General features: G+C 34.4%; 1 protein-coding gene and 1 long non-coding RNA gene across 17 annotated transcripts in view; one reads left to right on the forward strand and one right to left on the reverse strand.

Moving 5' to 3' along the window:
• LOC309628712 (uncharacterized protein) overlaps nucleotides 1-25,517 on the reverse strand; it is a 454,132-nt gene that overhangs the window by 123,685 nt on the left and 304,930 nt on the right. The gene's annotated exons all lie outside the window — the stretch shown is intronic.
• The window catches only part of LOC309628719, a 76,643-nt gene continuing 74,975 nt past the window's right edge, over nucleotides 23,850-25,517 (forward strand). Inside the window, exon 1 of the long non-coding RNA XR_014244663.1 lies at nucleotides 23,850-24,736. This is a non-coding gene — a long non-coding RNA (uncharacterized lncRNA). The remainder of the gene's footprint in view (nucleotides 24,737-25,517) is intronic.

Raw genomic sequence — 25,517 nt, forward strand, 5'->3', positions numbered from 1 at the left:
TTATTATTCTCATCTACACACCAATGAACTGAAGGTCAGAGTGATTAGCATCCTTGCTTAAAGTAATATATCTGGGATATAAAACCCAGAAACCCAGGTCATCTGATTCTTATCCAAGGCCAGCTTTTTTTTTTCACTAACCATGCTGTTTTTTTGAAGAGTAAATCTTTTAGCTTGTTGTATTTTTTTCTTCCTGTTTCTCCCTCTCTTTCTCTCTCTGTTTGTTTCTGTCTCTGTCTCCGTCTGTCTCTCTCCCCCTTTTTTCTCCCTTCTCCCACCTCCTGCCCACCGTGGGGGTAGTGGGATAGGAGGAGGCATAGAATATAAAATTATTTTGCCATTAAAATTGTATTGAATATTTTTGAGTCTTGTTTAGACCACTAGACATTGGGTTTTTTGTTTTTTTGGGTTTTTTTGAGGATGGGATAAAATTCACTGAAAATAAGTAAAAGCAAATAGTTTTGAGTTTAGTGAATTCTGATTATCTGGACTGTTTGCTTTATGCAAAGAAGAACATGAGGAATGTGAGGAACGTTTAGAGCTCTGTTTCATGATAACTTCTGAAAAAGCGAATTGGTAAGAATTCAAGTTAAATTAGACTGTCATCCAGTTTTATTAACATGATAAGTAAACATACTGAGATGTTTTTTATGATTATTTTCATCAAGAAAAGGCCTAGTTTTAAAAAAGGATTTTCTTACAGATTTTTTCTATACAATTTTGAATCTTCACAATTAAAATTTATTCATTTCAAATATAGTTGAATCATTTTAATAGCATCTCCAAAGATCAAATTAAATCTATAAAGAATAATAGGACTGCACATAGTATTAAAGAGCATGTTATTAACCTAAATGACTGTGAATCTTAGATTTCACAAAAATCCATATATCCACTTTACATGGAGACTTGAGACTGAGACTGAAATCTAATTAATATTTGCATATAAACTCAGGTTAAACATTTTTGTAAATCATAAAATATATGCAGGACTTGTAAAGATTTTCAAACAAAACATCCACATTATCATAATTAAATAAAATTGTATTTACTTAATATATACAGTGTTGTCTGATATTTCATTTTTAAAATATTCATTAATCTGTAGTACAGGTTCATTTAAGGCAAATTAGAAATCTAGGAAATCCATAAGAAAATACAACTATCCTAAAAGACTGCATTGCATGTATTTAAAGTGTAACTATAAATTAGTATTGTGATGGAAAATTATGAATTTCGGTTTATTATCAGATTTTTTCTTTACTAGGATCATAACCTATTTTCTGTTCTAATCTATATTATTTCAGGATAGTTTAAAAAGTATAGAGTTTAGAGAGAAAGTAAAAGTTCACACTTGATGGTTATCATGAAACTACTTATTTGCCACTTGTAGTAAAAGTATTATGACAAGCATAGAAGTTATAGAGTTTGAATCATGAATTTAATATAGTTAATTTAGTCTGCTGTTTTAATGACTGAAAATTCAGTTATATTCAGTCATAGAATGCAGATACATTAGGTAGGAAAGGTGACAAAGATGCATTGATTATTAGCAGTTTTCTTGAGATCAGAAAGAAAACAGAAGAGAAAAATGCTCCAAGAGGGATCAAAAGAGTAATATTGAATCACTTGTTTCATAAAAGCTTTCTGCAGGTTCTAAAATGCACAGAAGGTTTTGTACTGGTATAATCTTATAATCTGCCTTTTTGAAAAAAGAGTAAACAAATTGTGTTCAAACAACCCAAATCCTCCTACCTCTTTATTATTTACTGGGGGGCTTTTGGGGGCTTTTAATCCTATATTGACAAACATTTTTATTTATTTAAATTTGGAGAGGTATTTACTGCAAAATATTTGAGAAGTGGTGGAGGGGTAGGCTTCTCTCATTAGAATGTAAACTCTATGAGGGCAGGGATATTTGTCTATTTTATTGACTGCTGTATCACTGGTGTTTTGAAGAGTGCCAGCCACAAAAGAGGTGCTCCAAATATTCGTCAAATGAATGAATATTGAGTTGTTCTCACTTGTATAACCAAGTTAATTTTCCAAGGTGGTTTTTCTCCTTGGAAAAAACAACTGCAGTTTTATGTGGAAATTTAAATGGAATATTTTCAACGACCAAAGTAATATTCTGAAAAAAATGAACAAATGTGAAGTTTGCCTTATAAAAATCTTTAATATATCTATAGTCATTTATGCTCAAAATAATCATTACAATGCAAACATATTCCTAGAGTCTTTATAGATGGCAACAGAGTATAAATGCAAAACAGCTTACTACTTCTACAACATGAAAACGCTCTTTCCACTTCGTATGCCATGCATTTTCTTTTAACAACATAATTTGAGGATAAATTCTCTCCTCATTGTTAGTTGTAAATTAGACACCATAAAATCTTACTACAAAGAATTTGGTATATAGTAAATTTACACCGTAATTTAAATGAGTGTTTCCCCATCTTAAATTTACCAAACACTGGTTACAATAGCGTTTCTCATCAAAAGTATGGGAAATGCTAGAAGAGAGTCAAATGTTAAAGAGCTGAAATGCATCATGGTATTGTGAATCCCCAAAAGGGAACATGCCACACGGTATTTCAAAGATATATCAGTACCTTCAGACAAATACTGTATGAGTTCACTTAGATGTGGACTCTAAAAAACAAAATAAATGAATATAATAAAACAGAAACAGAGTTACAGATACAGAGAATAAACAGGCAGTTTCCAGAGGGGAGGGAGGTGGGGGTAGGAAAAGAAATAAGTGAGGTAGACTGGGAGGTACAAACTTTCAGTTGCAAAATAAATGAGTCATATGTATGAAATGTACAGTGTGAGGAATATAGTCAATAACTATGTAATATCTTTGATGGTGACATATTGTGATTAGGTTTATGGTGGGATCATTTTGAAATGCATAGAAATACCACATCACTAATGTTGTGTAACAGGAACTAACATAGTGTTATAGGTCATTTATACTTCAAAAACAAACAAACAAACAAATTCATAGGAAAAGAGATCAGATTTGTGGCAACCAGAGGCAGGGGGTTGGGGGAAGGGGCATCGGATGAAGGTAGTCAAAAGGTACAAACTTCCAGTTATAAGATAAATAAGGACTAGGGACGTAAAGTACAGCATGATAAGTATAATTAGCACAGCTATATGTTACACATGAAAGTTAAGAGAGTAAACCCTGAGTTCTCATCACAAAAAAAAAATATTTTTTTGTACATCTTTAATTTTGTATCTATATGAGATGATGGATGTTCACTAAACTTACTGTGGTCATCATTAAATGATGTATGTTAAGTCAAATCACTATGCTGTACACCTTAAACTTATACGGTGCTGCATGTCAATTATACCTCAATAAAACTGGAAGAAAAGCCAAACCAAAACAAAAAATAGGAAAATCAAAAAGAAAAAATAAAAGATTTATTTTCATGGGATATCTCATTAGAATAAAGTTAATTGAGTTTATCATTAATGATAAAGAGCCAGTAAGGAGGGACCTTCAAGATGGCGGAGGAGTAAGACGTGGAGATCACCTTCCTCGCCACAAATACTTCAAAAATACATCTACATGTGGAACAACTCCTGCAGAACACCTACTGAACACTGGCAGAAGACTTCAGACTTCCCCAAAGACAAGAAACTCCTCATGTACCTGGGTAGGGCAAAAGAAAAAAGAAAAAACACAGACAAAAGAATAGGGATGGGACCTGCACCTCTGGAAGGGAGCTGTGAAGGAGGAAAAGTATCCACACACTAGGAAGCCCCTTCACTGGCGGAGATGGGGGGTGGCCAGAGGGGAAGCTTCAGAGCCACGGAGGATAGCACAGCAACAGGGGTGCAGAGGGCAAAGCAGAGAGATTCCCACACAGAGGATTGGTGCCAACCAACACTCACCAGCCTGAGAGGCTTGTTTGCTCCCCCGCCGGGGTGGGTCGGGTCTGGGAGCTGAGGCTTGGGCTTCAGAGATCAGATCCCTGGGAGAGGACTGGGGTTGGCTGAGTGAACAGAGCCTGAAGGGGGCTAGTGTGCCACAGCTAGCCGGGAGGGAGTCTGGGAAAAAGTCTGCACTACTTAAGAGGCAAGAGACCATTGTTTTGGGGTGCGCAAGGAGAGGGGATTCAGAGCACTGCCTAAATGAGCTCTAGGGATGGGTGTGAGCCACGGTTATCAGCACAGACACCAGAGACTGGCATGAAATGCTAACGTTGCTGCTGCAGCCACCAAGAATCCTGTGTGCAAGCACAGGTCACTATCCACACACCAACCCCCACACCGGGAGCCTGTGCAGCCCGCCATTGCCAGGGTCCCATGATCCAGGGTCAACTTCCCGGGGAGAACACATGGCGCGCCTCAGGCTGTTGCAACATCACACTGGCCTCTGCCACCACAGGCTCGTCCTGCATTCCTATTATAACTACTGTACTACTGTACCCCTCCCTCTCCCTGGCTTGAATGAGCAAGAGCCCCCTAATGAGCTGCTGCTTTAACCCCGTCCTGTCTGGGTAAGAACAGATGCCTGAGGGAGACCTACATGCAGAGGTGGGGCCAAAATGAAAGCTGAACCCCGGGAGCTGTGCGAACAAAGAAGAGAAAGGGAAATCTCTCCCAGCAGCCTCAGGAGCAGTGGATTAAATCCCCACAATCAACTTGATGTACCCTGCATCTCTGGAATACCTGAATAGACAACGAATCACCCCAAAATTGAGGCGGTGGACTTGAGCAACTGTAGCCTTGGGGTGAGTTGTCTGTGACTGATTTGTTTCTGATTTTTATGGATATCTTAGTTTAGTTTTTAGTGTTCGTTATAATTGGTGGATTTGTTTATTGGTTTGGTTGCTCTCTTCTTTTATTACTATTATTAAAGGTTTATTTTAATAATTTTATTTATTTTTTTCTTTTATTTTTTCACGCTTTTCTTCTGAGCCGTGTGTCTGACAGGGCCTTGCTGCTACAACCTGGTGTCAGGTCTGAGGTTCTGAGGTGGGAGAGCTGAGTTCAGGACATTGGTGCACCAGAGACCTCCCAGCCACACTTAATATCAATTGGCGAGAGCTCTCCCAGAGATCTCTGTCTCAACACTAAGACCCAGCTACACCCAAAGGCCAGCAAACTCCAGTGCTGGATGCCCCATGCCAAACAACAAGCAAGACAGGAACACAACCCCACCTGTTAGCAGAGAGGCTGCCTAAAATCATACTAAGTTCAAAGGCACCCCAAAGAACACCACCAGACGTGGCCCTGCCCACCAGGAAGACAAGATCCAGCCCCACCCACCAGAATGCAGGCATCAGTCCCCTCCATCAGGAAGGCTACACAACCCACTGAACAAACCTGACCCACTGGGGGCAGACACCAAAAACAACGGGAATGATGAACTTGTAGCCTGCGGAAAGGAGAACCCAAACACGGTAAGTTAAACAAAATGAGAAGACAGAAAAATATGCAGCAGATGAAGGAGCAAGGTAAAGACCCACCAGCCCAAACAAAGGAAGAGGAAATAGACAGTCTACCTGAAAAAGAATTCAGAGTAATAAGAGTAAAGATGATCCAAAATCTTGGAAATAGAATGGAGAAGATACAAGAAATGTTTAACAAGGACCTAGAAGAACTAAAACGCAAACAAACAATGATGAACAGCACAATAATTGAAATTAAAAATTCTCTAGAAGGAAGCAATAGCAGAAAAACTGAGGCAGAAGAACGGATAAGTGACCTGGAAGATAAAATAGTGGAAATAATTACCACAAAGCAGAATAAAGAAAAAAGAATGAAAAGAATTGAGGACAGTCTCAGAGACCTCTGGGACAACGCTAAACACACCAACATTCGAATTATAGGGGTCCCAGAAGAAGAAGAGAAAAAGAAAGGGACTGAGAAAATATTTGAAGAGATTATAGTTGAAAACTTCCCTAATATGGGAAAGGAAATAGTCAATCAAGTCCAGGAAGCACAGAGAGTCCCATACAGGATAAATCCAAGGAGAAATATGCCAAGACACATATTAATCAAACTATCAAAAATTACATACAAAGAAAAAATATTAAAAGCAGCAAGGGTAAAGCAATAAATAACATACAAGGGAATCCCCATAAGGTTAACAGCTGATCTTTCAGCAGAAACTCTGCAAGCAAGAAGGGATTGGCAGGACATATTTAAAGTGGTGAAAGGGAAAAATCTACAACCAAGATTACTCTACCCAGCAAGGATCTCATTCAGATTTGATGGAGAAATTAAAAACCTTACAGACAAGCAAAAGCTAAGAGAATTAAGCACCACCAAACCAGCTTTATAACAAATGCTAAAGGAACTTGTCTAGGCAGGAAACACAAGAGAAGGAAAAGACCTACAATAACAAAACTAAAACAATTAAGAAAATGGTAATAGAAACATACATATTGATAATTACCTTAAATGTAAATGGATTAAATGCTCTAGCCAAAAGACATAGACTGGTTGAATGGATACATAAATAAGACCCATATATATGCCGTCTACAAGAGACCCACTTCAGACCTAGGGACACATACAGACTGAAAGTGAGGGGATGGAAAAAGATATTCCATGCAAATGGAAATCAAAAGGAAGCTGGAGTAGCAATTTTCATATCAGACAAAATAGACTTTAAAATAAAGACTATTACAAGAAACAAAGAAGGACACTACATAATGATCAAGGGATCAATCTAAGAAGAAGATGTAACAATTGTAAATATTTATGCACCCAACATAGGAGCATCTCAATACATAGGCAAATGCTAACAGCCATAAAAGGGGAAATTGACAGTAACAAAACCATAGTAGGGGACTTTAACACTCCACTTTCACCAATGGATAGATCATCCAAAATGAAAATAAATAAGGAAACACAAGCTTTAAATGACATATTAAACAAGATGGACTTAACTGATATTTATAGGACATTCCATCCAGAAACAACAGAATACACTTTCTTCTCAAGTGCTCATGGAACATTCTCCAGGATAGATCATATCTTGGGTCACAAATCAAACCTTGGTAAATTTAAGAAAATTGAAATCATATCAAGTATCTTTTATGACCACAACGCTATGAGACTAGATATCAGTTACAGGAAGAAAACTGTAAAAAAACAAACACATGGAGGCAAACAATACACTACTAAATAACCAAGAGATTACTGAAGAAATCAAAGAGGAAACAAAAAATACCTAGAAACAAATGACAGCGAAAACACAGTGACCCAAAACCTATGGGATGCAGCAAAAACAGTTCTAAGAGGGAAGTTTATAGGAATAAAATCCTACTTCAAGAAACAAGAAAAATCACAAGTAAACAACCTAACCTTACACCTAAAGCAATTAGAGAAAGAAGAACAAAAAAACCCCAAAGTTAGCAGAAGAACAGAAATCCTAAAATCAGATCAGAAATCAATGAAAAAGAAATGAAGAAAACAATAGTAAAGATCAATAAAACTAAAAGCTCATTCTTTGAGAAGATAAAAAAATTGATAAACCATTAGCCAGACACATGAAGAAAAAAAGGGAGAAGACTCAAATCAACAGAATTAGAAATGAAAATTTAGAAGTAACAACTGATACTGCAGAAATACTAAGGATCATGAGAGATTACTACAAGCAACTATATACCAATAAAATGGACAACATGGAAGAAATGGACAAATTCTTAGAAAAGCACAACCTTCCAACACTGAACCAGGAAGAAATAGAAAATATAAACAGACCAGTCACAAGCACTGAAATTGAAACTGTGATTAAAAATCTTCCAACAAACAAAAGCCCAGGACCAGATGGCTTTACAGGCGAATTCTATCAAACATTTAGAGAAGAGGTAACTCCTATCCTTCTCAAACTCTTCCAAAATATAGCAGAGGGAGGAACACGCCCAAACTCATTCTACGAGACCACCATCACCCTGACACCAAAACCAGACAAAGATGTCACAAAAAAAGAAAACTACAGGCCAATACCATTGATGAACATAGATGCAAAAATCCTCAACAAAATACTAGCAAACAGAATCCAACATCACATTAAAAGGATCACACACTATGGTCAAGTGGGGTTTATCCCAGGAATGCAAGGATTCTTCAATATAAAAAAATTAAGGTGATACACCATATTAACAAATTGAAGGATAAAAACCATATGACAATCTCAATAGATGCAGAAAAAGCTTTCAACAAAATTCAACACCCATTAATGAGAAAAACTCTCCAGAAAGTAGGAATAGAGGGAACTTCCTCAACATAACACAGGCCATATATGAAAAACCCACAGCCAACATCGTTCACAATAGTGAAAAACTGCAAGTATTTCCTCTATGATCAGGAACAAGACAAGGTTGCCCACTCTCACCACTATTATTCCAAATACTTTTGGAAGTTTTAGCCACAGCAAACAGAGAAGAAAAAGAAATAAAAGTAATCCAAATCAGAAAAGAAGAAGTAAAGCAGTCACCGTTTGCAGATGACATGATACTATACATAGAGAATCCTAAAGATGCCACCAGAAAACTACAGGAGCTCATCAATGAATTCGACAAAGTAGCAGGATACAAAATTAATGCACAGAAATATCTTGCATTCCTTTACACTAATGATGAAAAATCTGAAAGAGGGATTAAGGAAAAACTCCCATTTATCATTGCAACCAAAAGAATAAAATATCTAGGAATAAACCTACCTAAGGAGACAAAAGACCTGTATGCAGAAAACTATCAGACAGTGATGAAAGAAATTAAAGGTGATACAAACAGATGGAGAGATATACCAGGTTCTTGGACTGGAAGAATCAACATTGTGAAAATGACTATACTACCCAAAGCAATCTACAGATTCAATCCCTACCAAACTACCAATGGCATTTTTTACAGAAATAGAAAAAAATTTTCACAATTTGTATGGAAACACAAGACACACCGAATAGTCAAAGCAATCTTCAGAAAGACAAACGGAGCTGGAGGAATCAGGCTCCTGACTTCAGACTATACTACAAGGATACAGTAATCAAGACAGTATGGTACTGGCACAAAAATAGAAATATAGATCAATGGAACAGGATAGAAAACAAAGAGATAAACCCCCGCACATATGGTCACCTTATCTTTGATAAAGGAGGTAAGAATATACAATGGAGAAAAGACAGCCTCTTCAATAAGTGGTGCTGGGAAAACTGGACAGCTACACATAAAAGAATGAAAATAGAACACTGCCTAACACCATATACAAAAATAAACTCAAAATGGATTAAAGACCTAAATGTAATGCCAGACACTATAAAACTCTTAGAGGAAAACACATGCAGAACACTCTATGACATAAATCACAGCAAGATCCTTTTTGATCCACCTCCTAGAGAAATCAAAATAGAAACAAAAATAAACAAACAGGACCTAATGAAACTTAAAAGCTTTTGCACAGCAAAGGAAACCATAAATAAGATGAAAAAACAACCCTCAGAATGGGAGAAAATATTTGCAAATGAAGCAACTGACAAAGGATTAATCTCCAAAATATACAAGCAGTATATGCAGCTCAATATCAAAAAAACAAACAACCCAATCCAAAAATGGGCAGAACACCTAAATAGACATTTCTCCAAAGAAGATATAGAGATTGCCAACAAACACATGAAAAGATGTTCTACATCACTAATAATTAGAGAAATGCAAATCAAAACTACAATGAGGTATCACCTCACACCAGTCAGAATGGCCATTATCAAAAAATCTACAAACAATAAATGCTGGAGAGGGTTTGGAGAAAAGGGAACCCTCTTGCACTGTTGAGGGTTTGGAGGAAAGGGAACCCTCTTGCACTGTTGGTGGGAATGTAAATTGATACAGCCACTCTGGAGAACAGCCTGGGGGTTCCTTAAAAAACTAAAAATAGAACTACCATACGACCCAGCAATCCCACAACTGGGCATATACCCTGAGAAAACCATAATTCAAAAAGAGTCATGTACCACAATGTTCATTGCAGCTCTACTTGCAATAGCCAGGACATGGAAGCAACCTAAGTGTACACTGACAGATGAATGGGTAAAGAAGATGGGGCATATATATAATGGAATATTACTCAACCATAAAAAGAAACAAAATTGAGTTATTTGTAGTGAGGTGGATGGACCTAGAGTCTGTCATACAGAGTGAAGTAAGTCAGAAAGAGAAAAACAAATATTGTATGTTAACACATATATATGGAATTTAAAAGAAAAATAAAAGGTTCTGATGAACCTACAGGCAGGACAGGAATAAAGACGCAGATGTAGATAATGGACTTGAGGACATGGGGAGGGGGAAGGGTAAGCTGGGACGAAGTGAGAGAGTGGCATGCACATATATACACTACCAAATGTCAATAGATGGCTAGTGGGAAGCAGCTGCAACACAAGGAGATCAACTAGGTGCTTTGTGACCACCTAGAGGGGTGGGATAGGGAGGGTGGGAGGGAGATGCAAGAGGGAGGGTATATGGGGATATATGTATATGTATAGCTGATACACTTTTTCATACAGCAGAAACTAACACAACATTGTAAAGCACTTCACATTCCAATAAAAATGTTTAAAAAAATGATAATGAGCCAGTAAAATGAATTATTTCACCAAAATATTTGCTTCGAATATGACTTTTCCATCACAGTATGTATATTTTTCCAATCGAGGCATTTCTCTCCAATCATGTTTATGACCACAATCTGGCAGACATCATGTGAACCATCCACCCTCAGAATTTTGGGAGACCATCAGGAAGGACCACCACACTACTGAGCTACATCAATTCTCAAAAAGTTTACAACTATTTTTCTACCACAACGTACACATAGTGTAAGTTGAAGTTTCTGGCATCTTCCCTGCTTTTCATTTTATGCTAGCTATTTATTCAATTAAAAAGATTTTGTGTAGGTTGGGGGTGGCAGGAATTCTTTTCCATTCCTGATGGGTTTTTTTTCCTATAAAACAATCCAGGCCTCTCTCCTCTTACTCAGTCTTTCCAGTGACCTAATCTGATTGATATGTTTGCAAGAAAAAATGTCCATGCATAAATCAATCCTCTTTGCTGCCCTATTTTCTTTGGGGATGACCTTCCTGCAAAAAGAGCTATCAGGCAATAAAATGGTCCCATCCCACAGAGGAGACCTTGCTTTTCTTGTCCAAATGGGTGAATAAGTTTCTCTGATTCTGAGGTTACTATGAAAAAGTCTGTATATCTATAGGTCTAAGCTAAATCCTCCAATATAGTCTTTATTCACAACAAATGTGATATTTTGGCCTGCCATCTGTCTCCTCTTCCCCTTCCTTTGTCTTATTTCACAGTTGGTTCAGAATTGAAAGGAGTCTGTAGGCTGCATTTCTATCAGATCTCTTAAGGGCCCTTATGATCTACTGAACAAAAATCACCCTTGGAATTTTGCTTCACTTGCAAGTTGAAATAGATTCAATACTTGGTTATGAATTAGTTCATTTTCTATGGTCTCCTTAGATAATTTTAAGTATTATTTATTACTTCATGTGTCATTTGAGGTCACAGACAGTTTCTTTTGTATCCTTTTGTAGCAGTACTGAGTGCATAACTGATGCTTCTCTTCACACATGAACATTACTGATAAATATTAACAAGAAGATAATGTGTACAGTTGACGATCATTTCAAGGCATATTGGTAGATTTACTTTCTCTTGCCCAGTTTCTTTATGGTCAGTGGCATGCAGCTGTGAGATAGTTGGCCTGGGTTTGAACTGTAGTCTGTGGTTCAAGAAGAGAGCAAACCTCACTGGACCACACTGGCACTAATGAGGCCAAAGCCTCATTAGTGCCATGATTCAACTAACTGAGCTAATTAACCACAGATGAACAATTATTGTCAACCACTGATTCCAATTCTTGAAGAATTATAGGTTGACAAATTGTATTAAAATGTATTTAGGACAGACTTGAATGTGTTGTATTAAATATATTTGCAGAAATAAAAAAAAACTCTTTTTATCCAGAAATCTTAATACCATTGTGGTAACTGTGTCTAAATAGAAAATAGATCCAGAATAAAAAGTACACCAATGCCTCCCTCCTCCTTACTCCCCATATCTCACACACACAAACACACACACACAAAACACTCACACATGTACAAATGTCCAGTGGCATATATAAGCCCTCCCATTGATATCCAGTATTCTTTGGTTACTTCTGCAACATGATTTTGATCAGTGCTCTTGGTTTTGACTACCAATTTCTCTGATTTATAGAGCAGTTCTCTAATCTCTTCCCAAAGATCTTTACATTCCACTTTTCCTTCACTCACTGTCCTTTTATTTCTCTCCTCTGCATTCTCTCTATTATACACAGACTGATGGGCACAATTCTTTCATGACAGAAGATACAATTTCTTGAAAAAAGAAAAACAGCAGTAAGTGAAATAAATCTAGTAAAATCATTTTTAGTAAAACATGATTACTAATAGTGTCTTGAGAATATACATCTTGTGATTAGCAAATACATTTTATTATTAATTATATTGTTAAAATATATTAATAAATAAATAAGCAGAAAAACAAAAAAATTAACTGGTTTCTCCACAATGATTGAGATGCTTGCAAGACCTACACTACATTACAAGTGGTTAATCAAAGGCAGAAAGTGCCATGGAATTCCAGAAATTCCTTTTTCCTATTTTGTTCTCCGCTTATAAGACAATGGGGAGATTTGTGTCTTTTAAAGCTTAAAAAGTGCATAAGATTCTTTATTCTCTGAACAGAAATTGAAATATAATACAAAACGTTCTAATTTGTGAAATTTAGATATAGTTTCTCACACTGACTTTTTCAAAAAATTATATGAACTTTTCGCATGGAAATAAATTATTTACATGAGCAATTTTCAGATAAACTTCATGCTCATATTTTAGAGTAAGAATTTCAAGTCCCTGGTTTGAACTTATCCCAGCTTGATTTGTATTAATTCAGCATAGTTAGGCTTTTAAAAAATAGACCGATTTTAAGGCTTTATCTCTATTTTTTTCCTTTTAATATGGTACAATCTGTTACAATCAATTCTTGGTCTTTACATTTTGATTTAATATCTTAAATATGTTTTATACTTGTCTACTCAATAGTGTTCTTTTCCTGAAGTCATCAAAAATATCAAAACACTTATTAACCACTGCTGTATCTTTTATTCCTCATTTGCTATTTTTGGTGTTATAAGAAGCTTGTGATGCTTTCCCTCTCCATGATTCTGGCATAACTTCACTTCTATCATCTTGATGTTCCCATCTAAACTATTTATAATTTCTCTTCATCATTAACAAGGAAGGATTATTTTCTTTTCTTTATTAAGTAAGCAATCCCCATATTGATGAGTAAGTTTTAATTATCACTACATCTGTGGGAAAAGGACAGATAAACTGGCTGTAAACAGTGAACTCTCTATATGGTTTAAATCGATTCGCCTACCTCCCTCAAGCTTTTTTAGGCATTTTAGAACCAAGGGGAATTAGGCTACCTGTCAGATGATACCAAAGTTCTAATATCGTTTTGCTTCAAAAAAGTATAACTCAGAAAGGGAAGTTTTATCCATCTCTTTAAAAAGTGAAAGGCTAGTATTGTCCAGAGAAAATTCCTAGAAATTTTCAAATATGGGTCACTAATTACTTTCCAAAATAGAAGTTGCAATCACAAGGTTCAAAAAGTCCTAAAAAATACTTGCCTTATTATATAAAATTCACACAATATTTTACTTATATCTCTAGAATTCTTCCATGACTGAGATGTAGAAGTAATATACAGTAATGCATGTGAGTCATGGGTTATGGGTTGCATCAATATAACTGATTGAATATCTGTTATGTAAATAACATTTTTTAGGGAGTTAGAAATGGTAAAATAGACAAATAGATACACAGAGATTTGGTATAAAGTTGTATAAATGTCTAAGGGAAAAACGCATATTAAAAGCAATCTCTTGAGCTATCAAAACAACTTATTTGGGTCACTTAATTGTCAATTTGTTGATATGAGAAAATTAGTTAAAACAGCAGGGTAAATTGAATTGACCAGGTTGCAGATACAATGTATATAACATTGATATGTCAAAACCATCCTGTATTGACCCCCTTAGTCAGGTTAGAGGTTATTTAGGAAAAGCCAGTATAGAATGGTTTCGATTCTAAAATCAAACAATACAGGAAGTGGACATAGAGGGAACATACCTCAACATTATAAAGGACATATATGACAAACCCACAGCTAACATCATAATCAATGGTGAAAAGCTGAAAGCATTCCCTCTAAGACCAGGAACAAGACAAGGATGCCCACTCCTGCTGCTTTTACTCAACATAGTTTTGTAAGTCTTAGCCACAGCAATCAGAAATTGGAAAGTAAGAAGTAAAACTGTCACTGTTTACGGATGACATGATACTATGCATAGAAAATCCTAAAGGTGCCACCAGAAAACTACTAGAGCGCATCAATGAATTAGGTAAATTTGCAGGATACAAAATTAATATCTGTTGCATTTCTATACACTAACAGTGAAATATTAGAAAGAGAAATCAAGGAAATTACCCCATTTACCATCACATCAAAAAGAATAAAATACCTAGGAATAAACCTACCTAAGGGGGCAAAATACCTGTACTCCAAAGCTATAAGATGCTGATGAAAGAAATTGAAGACCACACAAACAGATGGAAAAATATACTGTGTTCTTGGATTGGAAGAATAAATATTGTTAAAATGACCATTACCCAAGGCAATCTACAGATTCAGTGCAATCCCTAACAAATTATCAATGGCATTTTTCACAGAACTGGAGCAAAAAATTTTTAAATTTGTACAGAAACTCAAAAGACCCTGAATAGCCAAAGCGATCTTGAGAAAGAAGAATGGAGGTGGAGGAATCATGTTCTTTGACTTCAGGTTAGACTACAAAGCTACAGTAATCAAAACAGTATGGTACTAGCACAAAAACAGACACATAGATCAATGGAACAGGATAGAAAGCCCAAAAATAAACCCATATACTTATGGTCAATTAATCTATGACAAAGGAGTCAAGAATATACAATGAAGACAGTCTTTTCAATAAGTGATGCTGGGAAAACTTGACAGTTACAAGTAAAAGAATGAAATTAGAACATTCCCTAACACCATATACAAAATTAAACTCAAAATGGACTATAGACCTAAATGTAAGACTGTAAGACCAGATACCATAAAACTCCTAGAGGAAAACATAGGCAGGACACTCTTTGACATAAATTACAGCAATATTTTTTTTGATTTGTCTCTTAGAGTAATGGAAGCAAAAACAAAAATAAACAAATGGGACCTAATGAAACTTAAAAGCTTTTGCACAGTAAAGAAAACCATAAACAAAACAAAAAGACAACCTACAGAATGGGAGAAAATATTTGCAAACTGACAAAGGATTAATTTCCAATATACAAACAGCTCTTACAACTCAACAACAAAAAACAAACAACCCAGCTGAAAAATGGGCAGAAGATCTAAATAGGCATTTCTCCAAAGAAGACATACATATATTTTTTTGGCCAAAAATCACATGAAAATATGCTCAACATCACTAATTATTAGAGAAATGCAAATCAGAAGTACAATGAGGTATCACCTCACACCAGTCAGAATGACCATCAGTAAGTCCTCAAATAATAAATGATGGAGAGGGTGTGGAGAAAAGGGAACCCTCCTACACTGTTGGTGGGAATGTAAATTGGTACAACCATTGTGGAGAACAATATGGAGGTTCCTTAAAAAACTAAAAATAGAACTACCATATGATCCATCAATCCCACTCCTGTGCATATATCCAGAGAAAACTCGAACTTGAAAAGATACATGCACCCCATTGCTCATGGCAGCACTATTTACAATAGCCAAGACATGGAAGCAACCTAAATGTCCACTGACAGATAAATGGATAAAGAAGATGTGGTATATACATACAATGGAATATTACTCAGCCATAAAAAGAATGGAATATTGCCATTTGCAGCAACATGAATGGACCTAGAGATTATCATACTAAGTGAAGTAAATCAGACAAAGACAAATATCATATGATATCACTTATATGGGGAATCTAAAAAAATGGTACAAACGAACTTATTTACAAAACAGATATAGACTCACAGACATAAAAAAACAAATTTATGATTACCAAAGGGGAAAGGGAGGGACGTGATAAATTTGGAATTTGGAATTAACAGATACAGACTACTATGTATAAAATAGATAAACAACAAGGACCTACTGTATAGCACAGGAAACTATATTCAATATCTTGTAATAACCTATATGGGAAAATAATCTGAAAAAGAATAGATCTCTATCTATCTATCTATCTGAATCACTTTGCTGTATACCTGAAACATTGTAAATCAGCTATACCTCAATAAAAAAATAAAAATTAAAAAATAAAAATAAAATCAAACAAAACAACAACAGTAGCAATGACAACAGTAAAACACTGTTTCTAATGTTCACCCTCTAATTACAAAATGGATATTATCCTTCCAATGGGCAGGAAAGAAAATCTCCCGCTTTATGGAAAGAATTCTCATACTTTTATTGCTGAATTCCATCTCATAAATGACCTCTAAATGGCATTCTAATTGACAAAAACAGTATGAATTACTATTTTAAAAGTGAAAAAACTATTTTAAAACTGGAAAATGTACTCCTTTGTTATTCATAAGATTCATATAAGCATCAATCTCATATCTTCATTAAATATGCTATTAGTCTAATTTGGAGCCTGGATTCTGATAATTTACAGAATTAGTGAAAAGTTAGAAGGCCTTCTTAGATATAGAGCTCAAAAAGAAATTCTGTTAGCTTAACTTTCTTTATCATCTTTCTGGCAGCCAGCTTACCCTCCATATTACACATGGTGGATCGGTTCTCTGCTCAGTAAATGGCATTTATGATACTATTTGGAGATGGTATGCATTACGTACCTGCTACCTTCTATTTCATAGCTATAGACTTCAGTCATAAGCCATCATTGGGTCACTAACTCTTACCAACAATCTCAAAAGTCCTGTTGGTCACCATGGGGATAGACTGAGAGCATACATTTGGTTCAGCAAATTCTACTGTCACTGTTGGATAATAATTAAAAGCACATGCTCTTAGTGGAGACATAATACTATGTTGTACTACCTTTGTATAGACAGGACAATGTGGATTTTTAATAAGGTCTTTAACTAAGAGATAAAAAATGCATTAACGAAAACATATTTTGCTCACAGGACTAAACCAACAACCTTCAGACCAAACATATGAGAGTAGTTATAAGATTAGAATATAGATATATAGTGTTATTGTAAATTAAATGCGTCAGGTATCCTCCCTTTTCATGCTATCCTAATTGCCACCACCTAAAGCTAAAAGCTTATCACTCATTCCACACCTGCAACCCTGCAACTGTTTCCAGTGGACTTTCGTGACTCCAGAATGCCTCTCACCTTTCTTTCCACACTTCAACTGTCACCCACATATTGCATACCACTTCCAGACTAATCCATTTTAAATGCTACTGTCATCATATTATAACTTTGCTTAAAAATCAATTATAGAGTTCTATTCAAACCACACCAAACACAAACTTTTCTATCTAGATGTCAAGACCATACATAAACTGTTTCCATCAGTCTCATCTAAATTAATTTACTGAGGTTCACCAACAAATACTTCTGGGTCATCCTCTCACTGTCTCATTAAAGGTCACATCCATTGGAAACTGCATTTTTTCATTCATCAGATCCACCCCATATAAAATGCCTTCCACTTTTACCCTTGTTTCATTAACAAAATTCTACACAGTCAATATTATAATCCTGATGCTTTATGACGCCCTCTCTCTCTTATTATTGCCACCGTCATTAGGCCCCATCTCCTCTCAACTCCTCTATCCCTAATAACACTTTCTGGTAATAAAGCTTTTATCATTCCAAGTTATTTCATGTGTTTCAGATACATTTCGATAACTATATCATAACCTATTTGAAGAGAGGTACAATGTTAATTACTTTGGTATCTTTTACTTTATGATGAAAACTGTACTAAAATACAGCAAGAACTTATAAATTATTGATCAATTGTAGTGGACATTTATAAAACAGTAAAAAATTAAAGCATTATATATCTGCTCACTTCAGAATTCATAAAACATTTTCTTCTTGCTTTTCTTGTAATGGAAATGGTTTTTAAGACATAACAGAATTTTTTTTCTTTGCTATTTATGAAAGTTAAAATTTGCCACATGGTACTGACTTCTAAAAGGTAAAACTCTTGTATATAAAACTTCTGAATTTCCAGATATATGTAGCACAGTATTTCAGAACCATGAGAAGACATGTAAATAACAATTTCTGCCAACCCCGAAGTGTATTCCTGCTCAAAAATGTAGACACAAATCCCCAAATACTACACACTATTTAAGGTTTTTTCCCACTTCCTCAAAAGTCAGCACATCTGTATTAATAGTATAAGGGAACTTAGTAACAAATGCATCTTTAATAATTCTTTATTAAAGTAATTTGTGGATTTCTGAAGGGATTTTATTTTCTTTCTGGTTGTTTTCATTCTTTTAAACTAAGTAATCTAGCAATTAAAGTTTTTCAAGCTCTATGATCAGTAACAATGACACCCACCTCAGGGGTGATCAATTCTTGTTAAACTGCACTAGTGAATATTATATAAATTTAACCATTTTGAAAGCCTTTGTCCTTTTGTAAAAAATTGTTTGGTATTTTGTCTGTTTCTTTCAATGCTGTTTATAATTCTAGAAATAAGCTCCCATCGGGATTCTTGTCGAATTTTTATGTACTTACAAAGAAGTGACATTCTAAAGTCAAAAGGTACAACAATTCTATTTTGCCATTAATCCTTTTAAAAACACAGGGATCACTGGTAATTTATCCCTACCAAACAAAGCAACAACAAGGGGTCCAGCAGAAGCTCTCGTAGATGAGATTTCTAATTTCCCTGGATCTCATTACTTCTTTGTTCACACATCTCTACCCTGTCCCTTCTTGTTTGAGGGTCGGATCTGCCTACCTTAGCACCTTTGCATATATATTATCATCTTTGAAGAGGGGGTCATAATGAATATTGATACCACATAGATAATATTAATAATATTTTATAAGATTGATAATGCATATTTTATTAATATTTCTAATAGTAATAGTGAGATATCTAGTGCTCTGAAAAGAAATGCAGCTTAGGAGATTGTTCTAAACACATAGGGATAGAGATTGAGAAATCTGAGAGCTTGTAGGATATAGATGGGAAAGGTCAAAGTCATGGGGTGGTCTGGGGAAACTAGTGGGATGTGTTTTTCTGCTCTGTGTAATATAAATGTGCAAAGTAAAGAGGAGAGCTGTGATAACCAATTTATTTCTATACATGTGTTCACTTTAGGACTGTAGGATTATTCCCAGAAATATGATATTGTTCTCACCTCAAATTCAAATAAGGCATTTTCAAAGAACAACAACAACCAAAAATAAGGTGTGTTGTCTGTTTTCTTTGTAGAATACAGGGTTACTGTTTATCTTTTATACAATTCTACTGCATAGGGAATACTCAGCAAACACAGAAATAAACCAGGAAAACTCCACAATCTAAAATATGTTTTCATTTTACTTCTTCAAATTACTTTGGTGTTGAATTTAAAATTCTAATTAAAAAGTATATATATGTATAACTGAATCACTTTGCTGTACAGCAGAAATTAACACAACACAGTAAATTAACTATACTTCAATTTTAAAAATTAAAATTCTATTTCTATTTTACCTGCTCTAAATTTTCTAAAATAACTATTTCCAAATCAACATAAAAGAGAGTAGAATTTATACCAGTATTTCTTTGTTTCATATGCCTTGAGAAAAATCTCAACAATTAATGACACGATGCTTAAGAGTCTCCTTTCTTAACCTACGTCTCGCTCAGCAGACTTTTAATGAAAGTCCAAGTTCAGTAATCAAAGGCATCCATTTCTCTGGAATTGACTACACCCAAATCATCCCTTTAATAAATTAAACGTACTGGTGCCTGACACTCAAATCATTGACTTAGTATAGTCATGAGTCTGTTTTTTTTCCAGCAATATTGCAACATAATTAAATTCATGAATTCCAGTTTGTGAGCTCTATTTCATACTCTAGTCACATTAAGAAGCATAATGTTTAGTTTTGTCTTAGGAACTCAGTTACCATTTCCAAGTGTCAAAGCAAAGAGGAGGGTAGCCTTGGCCAAAAGACACTGTCCTTTAGATGAGTATAAGTGCCAGCCTCCTTGCCACAGTGTCTGCGTGAATGCCCTGTTCGTCTTGAGAATTTTATTTAATTTGCTTTGCTCTAGTTGTTGGCATACTCTACCCTTCTATAAGAAAGGCATTTCTATGATTAAAGCTTATGCACTTGATGCCAAAACTACCAACCAAAAAGTTAAAAATTATAATATTTTTGGTGGGGTATGTTTTCTTTTGTTTTTGGCTATAGGATGAAAAACAAAACAAAAAGGCCAGTTTAGCTAAAGTGTTAATGAAGTACATTGTGTGGTCTGAAGTACTGTGGTTTGGTGCCACCTAGCCAGAGAACTAGCCAGAGAGCTAGTCAGAGAAGCATATAGATGAACAATACTCCAAATTGGCACTGAGAATTACAAGAGATGGAATTTATATGTTGAGAATATTTTCTCAAATTTCATCTACTATAGCTTCATAGATTATAAAAATAGTGGAAGTGGGACAGAAGTACTGAGAATATGTCACAGTTTTGCCTATGCATGCTTATTCCAAGCAGATAAAAGTATTCTATTGCTAAAAGGTCTAATCATTAGATTCAAGTATGAAGATTTACAGGAGGATGAAGAAAAGGGGTGATGGAAAAAAAAGGACTATGTAGAAAAAGAGGAAAATTAAAAGAGAACAGATCAAAGAAAATAATAAAAGCAGGAGACAGGCTGATTAAAAAGAGAAAATGCTGTTAACAAAGAAACCAAAAAAGCTAGCAACACATAGCAGTTAGTTTTGTTTCAAATGGGAGCAAAAGCAAAAAACTGAGGTTTGGACTGTTGAAACGCCAACCTATAAGGTTTAGGATTTAATTTCAAGCTCAGCTTTTCCGCATTTTTCTACCATGGAGGTTTCCTTTTTTTCTTTTTAAAAAGGGTCTTTGATCTTTTGCCTTAAAGATTCCAGTCAATACGTAAAGAATCAAAATTGTGAGTGCTAATACCTCTATTTTGTTAAACCAAGTATTAAACATTGTACTATTTGTGTGGTCTCAAGACTACTGGAATTGTACTTTGTGTGACTGAGGTGTTTGAAGATTCTGGAAATAAAATGCCTAACCAGGAAACCAAAGTGATTTTTTTTTGCCACAAAGACATTTTATTTATTTTAGATGAAATAAACTGAATACTATAAAAAACATCAATTCTCTCCAACAGAGTTAATTGACAATTACATTTAAATCAAAGTCATTAATAAATGTGGATCCTGATAACTCAGTATTTGACCTGAGAATATTATCTATGCTACTTTTCACTCTAATTTCACCTAAAGCAATAACTATACTTTCTTTGAGTCCATGATCATAAGTTAATAACACCGCAAAAAATTCAAATTCCATCTAGACTAGAGCAATAGCAAGCGTATTCCAGAGAATTACTTAAAAAGAAAACCCTAAAGAATTTAAAAATTACTGATTGATTTCCTACATATAGTTTTATAATTGGACCTACCACTGGTTATTAAAAGGACCACCGTAATTTCCTGATTACTGTGTGCAACTACGATGCTAAGTAAGATATAAATATACCTATAAATGCAAATATAAATTTAAATATATATCTAAATGAGACAGGTGATATTAACAGATGGAAGAAAAAATCCTTGATTTATTTTCTAGAGTTTGAAGTTACAGCCCTAAATACAAGCCAATAGAACTGATTATCCAGTCAATTGGTCTATTTTTCCATGAATAATTAATTTGTAAACCAAGTGCATATCTTGATTATTATGCTCTTATTTTTTTCTTTGGGAAAAAAACATGTGTTTGGCTGAATGGAAGGCAGATTATCAAAAATGAAACACATGTATCCCAAGAACACTACAAAATAAATAGGATTTAATGACTACCATTTGGTGACAATTAAGCAAAGTTAGTTTGCATAATTTTTGAATTAAACTTAAATGTATACTTATATAGAACATAACCACCATATGTAAATTGTTTTAAATTATCTTAATTGGTTCAAATACTTATTATTTATATATCTTTATGCTATTTTTCAAAGACTCAGAAACCAAAATTTGACAAACATTTCTGGGAAATTCTAGATATGTAGACCTGAGGTTATTTTAAAACACAAGATTTTAACAAGGTCTACTGTTTTATAATTAAATCTTACAACAGTAGGACATGTTCTCAAAGGTCTTTTGAAATGTCAGCATTGGGACTTTTCAGTAAAATTGGACATCTAGGACAAGAAAATGGAAAACTGAATGCAATATTAGATAGACAGGGATCTCAAAAAAATGTTGGGGCATATTTACCAAATATTAAACCATAGGTAGGATTTCAACTGGTAGAACTGGGAGGATAAAATTTATAGGAGGAAGGGGATTGGAAAGTATACCAGCTGGACACAATTACAGGGTGTGTATGGGAGAGGTAAGAAATTTTATGAAGAGAAAGGAGGTTGGGAGTAGACTGTAAAGAGGATAGTAATCTGAATCTGGATGACCAATTTGGAAGTTATTTTGTGAATAACTTGGAATCACTGATATTCTCTGCACAACATGGGCAGGACTGTGCTATAAGGCAGTAGTGGATTAGAGGTAGTCAGTGGGAAGACTGGAAGTCAGAAGACTCTTATGAAAACGGTGTTAAACATTTAAAAACTTTATCCATTAACTAGCATAAATGAAAAAAATATTTTAAAATGACAAATTAAAATTTTTTATGCTTATCTAATTAGCAAACATTAAATACCACCAGACTTTCCAGTACTGGTAAGAGAGAAGTGAATTTGGAAGTCTCATAAATTTCTCATGGAAATATAAATTGGTACTATCTTTCTGGAAAGTAGTTTCCCAAAATGTATCAACAACCCTAAACTTGCAGGATTATAATAATTTAATTTATAGAAATGTATCCAGAGGAAAAATTAAAATATAAATGTCTATAAAATGATATGTATATGAAATAAAATATTGAGCTATGTTAAAAATTTTACATACAAAGAAATTTGATTTTCATGAGAAAATACTTGTTGAATTAATAACAGTGCTAAAACCAGGCAGAGTGTGTTTAGGTGTCAGTTAAAAAAATACTGCATGGAAACTAAATAATATCCGAAGGAACTAGTTTAAAAATACAAATATCTGTTTTTTTCTGGATAATGGAATTATTCATTCGTATAATAAACAACTGTTGAGCATCTAGAACTATCTGTCATCATGTAGCATGCTTCTGGGAATACAAATACAATTCAGTTTATAAAATATTAGGGAGAGTTTGATAATCAATAAATGCAATGCATTGCTCTGCTTGATGTGTATTCATAGAGTGAGGGTTCCATAGAGAGTGTGGATATGCCTAAGGGGGGCCTTGACCAGGCAATACTGAGGCAAGGGTAGGGGCATGCCGGGTGGGGAGAGCTTAGGGAAGGTAGGAAGAAGACCGAAGAAAGAGGGCTATGTTGGAGAAGATGGTGAGGCCAATTTTTGTAAAGTATAGAGAAAAGAAAAATACAAGGGGAAAAAATGAAGGATGTCTTTTCATTAAAATAATGGCAATCTCAAAGGAGTAAGGAGAAGCTAGCCACAGATCTGAAAAAGAAGGAGTTACATCAAGTTGAATGGAATGAAAGTGCCCAAGAAGAAAGATGTCTATGCAAGTTGATATATGAGAAAATAAACATCTCAAAAATGCTTCCTCTAAAAAAGTCAAGATCTGATTTGTTGGCTATAAGAGAAAAGGTCTAATTGTTACAAGGAGAACATTTCTTTTTCTTAATGCAACTTTTTGTCAAAAGTGTTCTTAAATTTTTTTTTTACCTCCATGAATACATGAATTTCTTATTTTAAACCCAAGATAACAAAAACTTTATATTCTAATGGGTTATTGACATTAAAAATACAAACTTTTTTTTGCTCATGAAATCCTAAGCTGGAAAAATATGTTAGTAGTTAAACTTAAGGAGGGATTTATTTTTAGACACTAAATTAAAAATATATTCCATAAAATTGGATACAAGCCTCTTGCTAAAAGTAGATTGGAGCAATATTAAAATAAGCAAACCCTTATTTTAATTATATATTACATCAAGAAACTCATGAAAATACCAGTCTTAGATGGCATAATTTTTCAACAGTCCTTCAAACAAGCACATTGTCCCACCTTCCCCTCACCCCTGCCCTGTCCTCTTGCAACCCTCAAAGTCATACACTTACAAACAACATATGATAGTTGAGAAGTGAGGAAGGGAATTTTGTTTTTGTTTTTGTGTTTCCCCTTTAGAAAGATTTTTCTTTTTAAAGTTCTTTTTTGGAAGCATTCCAAATTCTCTTGATATTTATTGACAACACACAGGTCAGAGCTATATGTGGCTCTGTCTGGTCAAGAAAATATTCCACCAAAGAGAGAGGAGGCATGGAGTCGGAAGGGGAACAAGAGGTGAGAATTTGGGTTAACAAAAAATCAACCCATCCAATGTGTTCATGAGTAATGACTGATCTTCAAATTACCTTAAATGATAAAATATTATTTTTGTTTGTGAAGCCAATTTCTAAAAAATTGTTTTTAGTATGAATACAAATGAGTGTTATAAAAGACAGAGGCTTTATCTGTTTATTTATGACTTGGACATACATGGCCTAATATATATATTTTAAAATGGCAATTATGATAATATGATGAAAATGATATAAATATTCTGACAACATAAATTAGAAAAAAGTTATTATCAAACTAAGTAATTAGGTTTTATATCTGGTTTTGATAAAAGTTAACTGATTTGCTTGAAAAATATCTTAATGATGATAATGAAGTATAGTAAAATCTGAGTAATAATGAATCCTAAAAAACCTTAAGACTATGGAATTGATTCATCTTTACAGCATTCAACCTCATATTTTTTTACTAATATTGATCCCACAAAGATCTCACTAATGTGTATAGAAATAATTAAAAGGCAAATATTAACTTGACAAAATATTGTCTTAAATATATTTTATATAAGATTTAATAGCTGTCTAAAGCCTATTTAATTCTCAAAGGAAAAAAAAGCCTTCCTAGACTATGTTTCTTTCTGTGGTCATTTAAACTTTCTGTAACTTTGTTTTACAGTGTAGAAAATGAAATCATTCTTTTAGATTACGCTAATTCATGTGAAGGCAACATTAAACAAAACAGGAGTTAAGCATATGTTATTAAGTCAAATATTTAATTTATTTTT

Source organism: Balaenoptera borealis, assembly GCF_965194805.1.
Source record: "Balaenoptera borealis genome assembly, chromosome: 5".
In the NCBI taxonomy this organism is placed as follows: Eukaryota; Metazoa; Chordata; class Mammalia; order Artiodactyla; family Balaenopteridae; genus Balaenoptera; species Balaenoptera borealis.